The sequence below is a fragment of the Sarcophilus harrisii genome, chromosome 4 (assembly GCF_902635505.1).
Source record: "Sarcophilus harrisii chromosome 4, mSarHar1.11, whole genome shotgun sequence".
NCBI classification, from domain to species: Eukaryota; Metazoa; Chordata; class Mammalia; order Dasyuromorphia; family Dasyuridae; genus Sarcophilus; species Sarcophilus harrisii.
This window is the reverse complement of record NC_045429.1, coordinates 25,596,660-25,609,380: the sequence shown is the minus strand read 5'-3', so window position 1 is coordinate 25,609,380 and position 12,721 is coordinate 25,596,660.

Here is a 12,721-nt window from a genome sequence, read left to right as displayed (position 1 = left end):
TCCTCCTCCGGCTTGTTTCACAGATGAGGAAACTGAGGCAGACAGGGTTGAGTGACTAACCCAGGGTCACACAGCTACTAAATTTCTGAGGCCAGATTTGGACTCATGAAGGGGATTCTGACTCCAGGGCCGGCCCTCAGTGCACTATGGTGCCTCCTAGCTGCCCACAGATTCTCATAAAAGGCAAGCTGAGAGTTTAAATGAACAATGACAAAATATGAAGGTGTATCAGTTAGGCGGCAGCATTTCATTGAGGCAAAGTCCATCCTTTTCCCATCAGCCTCCACATCTTTCCTTGTACAGGATTCAATAACATCTCGAGTATTTAACATTCACCAAATCATCAAATACAAAAATCTTCTTAAAAGGAACTGACTTGTGAGGGGGCACACACTGGAGAAAAATCACACCCTAAAACAAGGACAGAAAACACATGTTCCCAATTTTTCCTATTAGATTCCCCCAAACCGGGGAATCCAATGAGTCAAGTCCAAAGTTGAGAAACTGGGGAGTTCCCTCCAAATTCAAAGGGCCCGATGTACCCCAAATGAAGCCCCCTTTGTAGTGAGACTTTGATCTTTCTGCCCAAAAGCAAGGCTGGCAACCTCTCTCTCTAAGGGTACCCCTGAAGACGAGGGGATGGCTTTCTCTAACTCCATCCCTCTGATTCCCCCCTCCAGTTTCATTTAACCAATCAATATTAACTTTTCAAAGGGATTTCACTGTAAAGACCCAGCAGGGACAGAGGCACGTTTCCCCCACCCCTGGAGGGCTCCCTCTCCCTTCCCCCACCTCAGTCTCTCAAAGAGTGGCTCGGAGCTGAAGTGCTCTCAATGCAGCCTTCATTCCTCCAAGTTCACTGGTGATTCCTGGGCTCAGATACCACTGGCCGGGGCCCCTGATGTGAGGGCCAGGCTACCCCGGGTGGGCTGACCACAACCCCCCCAAGGGCTCTGAGCCAATACCTCTGGGGGCTCGGTTGGGAAAATCCACCAGGCCTTAGCCGTGTCCCACAGGCCTTTGCGTAACAGCAGCAGCAGCCAGCACAGGAGAGCAGGGTCGTGATTAATAAAACTAGCACCCGGATCATTTTCCAGTGGGGAGAGCCCCAGTCCTCCCCCGCCTTCAGAAGCTAAAAGCTGCCTTTCTCTTCAAATGCTCCCAGCCAGGAAAAGAGCAATAGTGGCCTTGGCGGTTAATGCCGCCGCTGCGGTCAACCCCCAGGGATCCACCCCCCCACGGTGAGGGGGCTGGAAGCCTCTGCGGGACGCCTGCCCTGCGATACATTGTATCAGTGAGAGGCCTGAAACTGATCCCGCGGTTCCAACCTCCTGCCACTGAAAAAGCCGCCGCTGGCCGCTGCCGCACAACCCAGGAAAGCGCTGGGGACGGGCCCAAGCCGGCACATAATGTGTGCGAGTGCTCTCGAGTCCTCGCGGGCGCCGCGTCTGCCTGGTCCCTAAGGGGAGGCGTTGGCCCCGCTCCCCGGGCCGGAGCACTGAGCCAGAAAGCAAGCTGGCCCAAGGCACTTACCAGTTCTGTGACCGCGGAGGAGACATTTAACCTCCGTCTGCCTCAGTTCCCTCACCTGTAAAATGGGGACAATAAGAGCCCCCACGCCAGGGTGGCTGGGAGCGTTAAGTGAGTCTATTTGAAGGCGCCAGGGCTCTCAAGCATTATGGGTCCTCGGGGCCACCGTCCAGCTCGAGGGTCCAGGAACCGTGGTGGGGCAGGGGAGTTCTCGGAATTTCCAGCTGCTCCCGGTGGTCCCGAGCACAGCTCGAGCCTCCCCCGCGCCGAGACGCGCACCCAGCCGGGGCAGCAGTTCCTCCGCCAAACATTCGAGTCCATTTCGAGCTTTGTCTTCACGAGCCCGCGACGGCAGGAGGACCTGGATTCGAGTCTTCCCACTAACCCGGACCCGCTGTGACCGGCCTAGACACGTCGAGGTAAAAACGACTGCTCCCAAGTGCGATCGCGAGCATTCAACAAGCAAGGGGCCTGCGGCCCGCGCCACCACGAGTCCTGAAAATGCCTCCCCGCCCAAAGACAATAAAGTAACAAGAAAGCAATGAAAGCCTGCTCCCCGTCACCGAGGAAACGCGGCCCGGAGCTCCCCAGAGCACGTGGGAGCCTCTCGCCAGCCTCAGCGCCGAGCTGGGAGGACAGGCCGGGACAGAGGGCCCTGGGCCCGAGGCGGTCAGAAGCCGGGCCCCTTTGAAGGAAGGAAATTGTCAGGTACCCACCGTGTGCTAACAACGTTACCTGTCATTCATCTGGTCCTCACATATCCCCGAGAGACAGAGGCTAGGTCCTCATGGTTTTGCAGACAGAAGTGACACGGATGTTCAAGGGGAGGGGAGGGTCGGGGGCCGGAGGGGGGCTTAGAGCGGGGGTGCCGGGGCCGGAGGGGGAGAGGGGAGGTCAATGGGAGGGGGCTTGAACAGGAGGTCAGAGCCGGGAGGGGCTTAGGAGGGGGGTGTCGGGCCGGAGGGGCTTAGAGCGGGGAGGTCGGGGCCGGGAGGGGGCTTAGAACAGGGGAGGTCAGAGCTGGGAGGGGGCTTAGAGCAGGGGGTGTCGGGGCCGGGAGGGGGCTTAGAGCGGGGGGGGTCGGGGCCGGGGGGCCAGAACAGGGAGGTCAGAGCTGGGAGGGGCAGCAGGGGTGCCGGGGCCGAGGGGGGCGAGCGGGGAGGCCGGGGCCAGGGGGGCTTAGAACAGGGGAGGTCAGAGCTGAGGAGAACTTTCATGCTCCAAATTCCCCACTAACCCCTACCTGCTACTCTGTTCTAAGCCCCCACCCTCCTCTGACAGTCTCTTTCCAATCTCATGGCCTGCCTCCCCCCTCAGGGATCTCAATCCCCCTGGGCTACCCATGTGAGCGGGACTGAGCCCACGTGACCTTGGATAGCCCAGCTATCTGAGCCCAAGTCCAAGGCAGGGCAGAAAGCAGAGGACGACCGCAGGGGATGATGGGGCAGCAGTCCCCGCCTGTGGCCCCCAGCCAAGTTTTATGAAGATACCTGGAAAGCTCAGGGTTTCCACCGTACACAGAACCCGGACTCGCTTTCCTCCTTTGAGCTGGTCTCTGCTGCCCTCCAGTGGCCACTGGGAAGATCGCCATGGGAGGCTCGGCCCTGGGCCGCCCCGCAGCATCGCCCAAAGGAAGCTGCCGGCTGAGCTGGTCAGATGGCAAGCCCGCGGCCGGCTCCGGGACCTGCGGGGGAACCTGCGGGGGTCATGCGCAAGCCCCAGGTCACATCTCTGTACAGGAAGCTTCGCAGAGACAGGTCCGCTTCTGCCAGGCTCGGACACAGCCTGACCCAGGTGCCAGAAGGAACCCAGAGATCCGTCCTGGGCTTGACTCCAGTAATGCACAGTGGGAGAGGAAGAAAGGAAGAGAGAAAGGAAGAAAAGGAGGAAGGAAGGAAGGAAGGAAGGAAGGAAGGAAGGGAAGGAAGGAAGGAAGGAAGGAAGGAAGGAAGGGAAGGAAGGGAAGGAAGGAAGGAAGGAGGGAGGGAGGGAGAGAGGGAAGAGGGAGGGAGGGAGAGAGGGGAGGGAAGGAAGGAAGGAGGGAGGGGGAGAGAGGGAGGAAGGAAGGAAGGAAGGGAGGGAGGAAGGAGGGAGGGAGGGAGAGAGGGAAGAGGGAGGAAGGAAGGAAAGGAAGGAAGGAAGGAAGGAAGGAAGGGGGGGGAGGAAAGAAGGAAGGAAGGAAGGAAGGGAGGGAGGGGGGGAAGGGAAGGAAGAGAGGGAGGGAAAAATGAAAAGGGATAGAGGAAGAAAGGAGGAAAGAAGGGAAGGAGAAAGGAAAGGGGGGGGAGGGAGGGAGGGAGGGAGAAAGGAAGGCAGGGAGAGAGGAAGGGAGAGAGGAAAGAAGGGAGAAATGAAAAGGGATAGATGGAAAAAAGGAAGAAAGAAGGCAGACAGAAAAGAAGGAGAAAGGAAAGGAAGGAGAAAGGGAGAGAGGAATCACAGGGACCACAGGAGAGGAGTCATGAAATCTGGGAAGCAGAAACAGGTGCGGAGGGGACCCTTATCCTGCCTCAGCACACGCTCCCATGATGGGTCATCCCCAAGGTAGTACATTTGTATCTATACCCATCCCACCTCTATAGAAAGGTGGACTCGGCATGAGAGGTGTATGAACTTTGACTAGTCTGGGTTGGCAGGGCCATCATAGGGGGATGGGACAGGAGACCAGAGCTGCCATTCCAGTGAGGAACTGAACGTTCTTCTCTGCAGCAAACCAGATGAGGGGCCGCCCTGCCTTTGCCTAAAACCTCCACTGATGGGGGAAGCCACCCGCTGCGTCTCCGGGTGGCCCTCTCCCTTCTGGGGCAGCTCTGGTGTTGGGACGGCCTCCAGAAAGCTCACGTTCACCCCAGGGCCCATAGGTGCCAGAGTTGGGATTTGAGCTGAGACCATGGGACTCCAAATGCAGCTTTCTTCCCACTGGAGAACAGCTTCTAAGATCCTCCCCTCCAGACCACCTAGCCCTGACATCACGGAATCCCCAGGCAATTCCTCCTTCAGGCCTCCTCATCTCTGCCTGGGCTTCCCCAACCTTCTCTAGAAAGCCTTCCCTGATCATGCCCTTCCCCTGCAGACTCTGCATTTATCCTGTTTCTGTCTCATGTGTGCAGCTGCCCCTTCCTAGCACAGGTCAGTGAAATTCAGTGGAAATTTTTTCAGGGGTCTTGCTGAACCTCAGGTAACACAGGGAAAGTTTAGAAGAAATTTAGAAACTCAGAAATGCCTAAACTCTATGTGGAATATTGTGGAATATCAACATATATTATCTTTTAATACCATAAATATACCCACATTTTACAATAAGGTACTGTCAACACTCCATAAGAGAAAAAGAAAAAAATTCAGACTTCTTTTCTAGTACACAGGGAGAGCCAAAGAATTTTACTCAGGTTTTCCAGATTACGGGGGTGCGTGTCCCTCACCTCCATAAAATGGAAGGAATATCTAGAAATGGTTCTTTGAATGTGGTCGTCCCCATGAGGCCACAGGCTCCTTGAGCCAGGGAATGGCTGTGGCCTTTCTTTGTGTTCTTATCTTTTATCACAGCATTGCACACAGTAGGAGCTTAATCAATGCCTGAACCCATAAGGAATAAAATCTTAGCCTGAAAGGTATCAGAGGCAGAATTTGATTCCTTATAGCAGGATCAGAACTCCTTCCCTTGTACCTTGCTCCTTCCGTAAGATGGCTCCAAGGAACTCCATCGGCAGGACCTAGATTGGTCCCCTTCCTTGAAAGAGAACAATATAGACATTAAGTATAATGATCAATTGATCCATGAGCAATGATCAAATGATCCATAGCTGCTTCAATAAAGACTATTAATCATGGAGTCAGAGGCCCTGGGTTCAAATGCTGGCTCTTCAGTGAATTATCTAACTTCTTTGGATCTCAGTTCTCTATCTTTAAAATAAGGTTAGACTAAATGACCTTGAAGGTCTTTTCCATTTTGAAATCTGTTTCTACCTGTTCCTTTGCTGTGACCTGCTTGGGACTTGGGTTTTCAAAGATGCCTAGAGCCCCTACCCAGATCCTAACCCTCTGATTATTGAATTCTTTGGTTCAGTTAGTCCACAAGAATTATCCACTATCTACTATACAAAGTATTTTATTTGGCAACAGGAGAATAGAAAGTTGAAAACAAAACTAGAAAATCACAAGCCCGATAATTCCTGCCTTCAAGGAATCCATAGTCTATGACAGAGATAATATGTCCATAAATAAATATAAAACAAGAAGAGAGAGTTGATCCTTGCAGGTCCAAGATACAATCACAGAAAGTAAGAGGCAAACAACAAGATTTTAAATTAAGTCAGTAAGGGTAGAAGAAGTTCCATCCATCACCTCAATTAATATAAATCACTAAGGCCTAAACACCTCAATTAGAGCAATCAATCAAAAGGAAATTGTGTGAATAAATCCTCAATCAGTTTGAAAAGATCATAAGGGCTTTTAATCATTGGATGAAGACAGAAATACTTGTCATTGGTTGAAGAAAGTCCTTTGGGGTTACATATAAAAACAGCAGACTAGTTTGAAGGCAGCCATTTGAATGGAAAAAGGCTCCACATTCAGGAACTAAGAACTCCAGACCCCTCAGAACTCCTCCAGAAGAACTCTTCCTACCATTCTCCAAAGACACTGAACTAGTTACCAGAGATCCTGGATTGGTTGTCCTTGTCAACAGAATGACAGCCTTATTTATTCTCTCAATCCAAGCTCAGGAGGCTCTACCATGGGGCAGGCACAATAGTCATTTGGAGCAGAGATGTCTGAATTTGCACATCTCAGGTTTCTTCGGATCTGCTGCCGGTCTGCTTTCTCATGGAGCCCGGTGCCTTATTTGATGCAGACGAACCATGTGATTCTTTGCCAGTTTCTCCCATGTCACACAATGGATTCCAAAGAGAACCTTTAGAGCGTCCTTGTATCTCTTCTTCTGATCTTTGTGTGAGCCCTTGCCTTGAATGAGTTCTCTGTAAAAATAGTCTTTTAAGTTTTTTGCATTCGAACATCTCGGCCAGGCCATCAGCGTCGCCCTCTCTGCAATAGAGTTTGAATGCTTGGCAGTTCAGTTCAAGAAAAAGCTTCAGTAGCAAATAGAACCAAGAGAACACGGTACACGGCAACAACAAGATTATACGATGATCAATCCTGATGAACGTGGCTCTTTTCACGTGATTCAGGCCAGTTCCCATGGACTTGTGAGGGAGAGAGCTGTCTGTACCCAGAGAGAGGGCTCAGTGTGAATCACAACACGGTATTTTCCCCTTTATTTCACTTGCTTTTTGCTTTCATTCTCGTTTTTTTCCCTTTTTGATCTGATTTTTCCTGTGCAGCATAAGTGTGCAAATATGTATAAAAGAATTGCACATGTTTAACATACATTGGATTACTTGCCATCCAGGGGAGGGGTTGGGGGGAAAGAGGGAGAAAAAATTTAGAACACAAGGTATTGCAAGGGGGAATGTGGACAACTATCTATGTATACATTTTGAAAATAAAAAGCTTTTTAAAAAAAAGACTTCAGTGTCTAGTACCTTATCTTGGCAGGAGAACTTCAGAGTTTTCATGAGAATTCAGATGAAAGTGATTCAGTTTTCTGGTAGTACGGTCCGGGTTTCACAGGCAAACACCAATGAGATCAGCAGAATGGCTCTGGAGAATCAGGTAGGTCGTCTAATACCGCTTCTCTTCCACTTTCTTTCGGAGCCTCCCAAATACCGAGCTAATTCTGTCAATGAGGGGGTCACCCTCATCGTTTATGTGTACATCCGTGGAAAGTATACTGTGAGGTAAGTGAACTGCTCCACAGGATTCAGTATTTCTCATTCGCTGTAACTGATGGTCCCACGTTGAGTTACTGTGCTTCTGGCCAGTGGAAAGCCTCCGTTTTCTTGGTGTTGATTGTTTGCCCAAATTTTGTACAAGTAGCAGAGAATCAATCCACACTTTGTTGTATCTCAGCCTCAGAGACTGCATTAAGTGCACAATCATCTGCTAACCAAAAAATCATGCACAAGTCTCCCTCCACTGTAGTCGTAATTGTAGCCTTTTCAAGTTAAGGTTTACCATCAGTGCCAAAATCCCCTACAGAATCTTAGGCTCAGAGATCCTCCCTAAATATTGAGAAGCAGTCTTGTGTGAAAAACAAAGGGCAAGATCTGGAGTCAGAAAGATAGATTTGATTTTCATCTCTGACACGTCTATCTCTGTGCAATGGATGTGTCACTTAATTTCTCTGAACTCCATCTTCTCGTTACTAAAATGAGACTTTTATGAGCTGGCTTTGTAGCCCATTCCACTACAGACAAAGACAAGAGATTTAGAAGATCCTCAGACATGTAGTTTCAAGGCTATGACACATTCTCCTTTCCAGACTGGAAAAGACTCAAGGACTCTTGTGAAAGTGGGGTGTGGATAGCAACAACAATACTGATCAATTCTGATGGACCCAAGTCTCTTCAACAATGAGATGATTCAGGCCAGTTCCAATGGTTCAGTGATGAAGAGAGCCTCTGCACCCAGAGAGAGGTCTGTGGGAACTGAGTGTGGAGCACAACACAGCATTTTCACTCTTTCTGTTTGTTTATATTTTAGTTTGCTTCTTTTTTTTACTGGTTTGATTTGATTTTTCTTGTGCAGCACAATAAGTGTATAAATATGAATGCATATATTGGATTTAACATATATTTCTGCTATATTTAACTTTTATTGGACTACTTGCCATTTAGGGGAGGGTTTGGGGGAAGAAGGGAATAGAAACTCAAGGTTTTGCAAGGGCTAATATTAAAGAATTGTCCATGCACATGTTTTGAAAAATAAAAAGCTTTAATTAAAAAAAGAAAAAAAAAAGAAATCAGGGTGTGTAGTCAGACAGAGAAGGAGTCTGAACTGTGTTGCAACAGGAAATGGTAGCTGTGGTAATGTCTACCAGAAGTAATTTGGAATTCAGGCTGATGTTTTTTGGAGTGTGAGGGGGAGAGAAAGATAGAGGAAGACACACAGAGAGGAAAGAAGAACCAGAAGTAGTGGCAAGTACCTTGATCCATTAGAGAACACAGGACACTGTTTAAAAAAAAAAAAAACGCATGGAGTACGCTCAATCATAGGTGAACTTTCCCACAGCTGAGAATTCAGCCCCCCTCCTTTTCATGTGCAAGAACAGAATTTTCTGATCTATTGAATAATATACATGCTGACATAATTGGACTTTAAACCTGGATATAAATGAGCTAAGATTGCTTTTGATTCTTGTTTGTTCTTAATTATAAACTGGGAGACTGCAAAGGAGTGAGCAAGAGAATGACTAGAATTGATGTAGAGTGGAAGATAGAGGTATATGAGATCCCTCGGTCTAAAATTGTTAGACTTTAAAAAAAAAAAAACTAGACTGTGCTATTATTTTCTGTTTTGTGCTCTTTATTTTCTTAGAAGGCAGAACTAACCGGGGCTGGGATTTTCCTTTGCCCTAAGCCTAAAACTGAGTCAAAGTGCCATTTTAGAACAAGGCTGAATTGTCTCATTTAGCTGTTCTCCCTCTTCCCCCTCTGCCTGTGCACAGAAAACTCTCCACTGGGATTGAGTTGAGGGAAGTGATCAAGGACTAGGAACTTTCACAGTGGGAGGAGAAAAGGAAAGACTAGAACCAGACAGTAATGTTTATATTCCAAAAGTGGGGCCCAGAGGAGGAAATCCCCCTCACCTTCTGCCTGCCTCTAAATCTATACCTGGGCAGGCATGGAAACACATATTCCAGAGGGTGAACACAAAGTACTTTGCAAACCTTATCGCTGTATGTAAAGTTTCAAACCCTTTGAGACACAATCTCCAGAAATCTTGGGTGCTTTTAAGACTGTAATCATCCCAGTGGTCCCTTCCTCCTCCCACTCCCCCTTCCTGCCAACTTTAACCCAACATGACTATTATTTCTCCTTCAGCAGTCAGTTATTTCTCATTTGTCAGGCTTTGCTCTAATACCTAGTATCACTTCCACCACATTTTAAGAATGAATGAAATGATCGTTAAGGTGAGTTGGTTATATACCAACTGCTCTGCTTTTGAAAGACTGCTCCACTATCTTCGGCAACGAAAGGATCCAAATCAGTTCCAATTGATCAGTGATGAACAGAACCAGCTACACCAGGGAAAGAACACTGGGAAATGAGTATGGACCAAACATAGCATTTGCACTCTTTCTGTTGTTGTTTGCTCGCAGTTTTGTTTTTCTTCCCAGGTTATTTTTACCTTCTTTCTAAATTCCATTTTTCTTGTGCATCAAGATACATATATTGTATTTAACATATTCTTTGACATGTTTAACATGTATGGGACTGCCTGGGTGGAGGGGGTGGAAAGAAAGAGGGGAAGCTGGAACAGAAGTCTTTGCAAGGGTCAATGTTGAAAAATTACCCATGCATATGTTCTGTCGATAAAAAGCTATAATAATAATAATAAAAATAATAAAATATTTTAAAAAAAGAAAGGGTGTTACAGAAGATATCCCTCCTCCCTTCCTATATTATTCTTCCACAACAAGTGTGATCTGTTTCCAAAATTCTGCACCTATTCTTCCTTCTAATCAGGTAGTCAGTGGTATGATTCCATGGCAACATAAGATTATACTTCTTGTTCTGGTTCCATTAGCCCTCACCCAAATGTTCCCCACTATGCTTCTCTCTTCAGTTGGTGAATTTCCTCACATGAACGTGGCGGGGAGGAGTAATCAGAGATGTCCTTGTTTAATTTGATGCGATTACTGAGATCAACTTTTGTTTGGAATTTTCAATTGTTCAGACCATTCCCCTTACAGAAACAGAATCAGGATTATTCTATAGGGTGGTAGAGCTGGATATCCCATTGTTGCTTTGTTAAGGAGACAAAAAAAACTGCTCATATCTCAGTGACTGGAACTGCCCCAAAATGATTTGATTGGTTTGGAACTTTGGCGTGATGGAGCCACATTTTTGCTGGCTTATAAAAGTCAGCCAAATGACCTCCCCCTTTTTGTCTTCTTTCTGCCTTTTCCCTTTAAGTTCTCTTCTGGAGTGATTCAGAAGGGAAAAAAGAACAACAACAAGAAGAGTTCTCCCTATCTTACCCAGGATCTATCAATAGTTTCCTGGAGCAGAACCCTATAGAAGTTGTAGATGTTCACCCATAGAGTCTGAGAAGAGAATTTCTGGGTGGACTTTTTTAGCCTAAGAGATAGCAAGAACCAGGGCAGGGGCAGAGGGTCGTAAGAACACAAGCGTTTCATTTGCTTTTTACCCAAGAAGAGCTCATGGACAATATTTTTCTAAATCCAAACTTACTAGTTAGATACAGAAGGGGAGATTTTCTAGGGATCTGAGGCCAGAATCTAGATATCTAGTCACAAATGGGATCTCATGGGCAACACTAGATTTGGAGGTTGCTTCATGTGCAATCCCAAATTCAAGAGTTCTCTCTAGAATGAAAAGGGGGGGTCCTGAAGAGAAGAACTCTTGAGGAGAGAGAAAAGAATCACCAGTTATAATTCCTACAGCTGGAGGATCTGTAAGAAACTAAAGCCGCAGCACGGGGCCTTGGAGACCAATGGCACCGTGAGTTACTAGGACCATGGAGGTCTTAGGGAAGGTGTAGGCTGTCTATTGGTCCCAAATTGTGTTTGCCCCCTAGGGGGCATCAAAACCCACAGGGGAAGAGCTCATATGTACCCAAAAATATTTGTAGCAGCTCTTCTCGTGTTGGGAAAGAGTTGCAGATGCCCACTAATGGGGGAATGGCTAAACATCGTGCTGTATTGTGCTGTGTGAAGGGGGGTGGTTTCAGAAAAACCTGAGAAGATCTATGTGGACTGATGTAAAGTGAAGTGAGCCAAACAGGAGAACATGGTACGATTGACAATAATCAATTATGAAAGATTAATCTATGCCAATCAATACAATGATCCAAAACAATTCTGAAGGATTCCCATGGAAAAATTCTCCCCAGAGAGAAAACTGATGAACTCTGAGTGCAGACTGAAGCATTGTTTTCCACTTTCCTTTTTTCTCCCTAGGATATGGATAATGTAGAAATAGGTTTTATATGATATCATAGGTATAATGGGTACCATATTTCTTGCTTTCTCAACAGATGCAGGAAGGAGTAGGAAAGACAGAATTTGAAACTGAAAAATGAAAATTTAAAAATATTTTTTAAAACACAGGTAATACTACAAATTTTGTGTAAATGGTTACCATGAAAATCCTTGTGGGAAAGAGATTTTCAGCAACCCTGACAGAATCCCTAAGTTCGGGTCCCTTCCCAGGAAATCCCAATTAGATTATGTAGTAGAAGTTGGTAGGATTTTTTGATCCTGATAGAAAAGTGGGACCCAGAAGAGACGGAGAGGAATTGTGTTGATCAGGATACTATCATGCTTTATGTTTTTTGTTTTTTTTTTTTTTAATTTGGCTGCGGCAATTGGGATTAAGTGACTTGCTCAGAGTCACACAATTAGAAAGTGTTAAGTGTCTGAGGTCAATTTTGAACTCAGGTCCTTCTGATTTCAGGGCTGGTGCTCTATCCCACTGCACCACCTAACTGCCCCTGCTTATGCATTTTCTATTTCTGTTTAGTCCTTTGCATTTTCTGTGCTAGGAAATAAAGATTCTCTTATTTTACTCTGGTTTATTTGAGTGCTTATCTTGGAGCTAGAGATCCTGTGACCCACAATTGTAAAATCCAAGAGTTATATTCAGGGATTTTCTAAAGGAACCTCTGAGATGGTCATCAACATTTTGTATGATACTTTACATATTATCTTATTTGAGCCCCACAAGGATGCTGGGAGGTAGATGCTGTTAATACCCCCATTTTCCTAGTGAAGAAAGAGAAGTATTCCAATAGACTTGTGATGGAAAGAGCCTCCCACATCCAGAGAAAGAACTATGGAAACTGAATGTCTTTTCACCTTTTTGTTGTTGTTTGCTTGCTTGTTTTTTTCCTCTCTTGTTTTTCCTTCTTTTGATCTGATTTTTCCTTTCCTTTTTGTGGAAATATGTTTAGAAGAACTGCACATGTTTAACCTATAGTGGATTACCTGCTCTCTAGGAAAGGGAGGGAGAAAAATTTGGAGCACAAGGTTTTACAAGGGTGAATGTTGAAAACTATCTTTGCATGTATTTGGAAAAATAAAAAGCTATACTTATTAAAAAATACATTG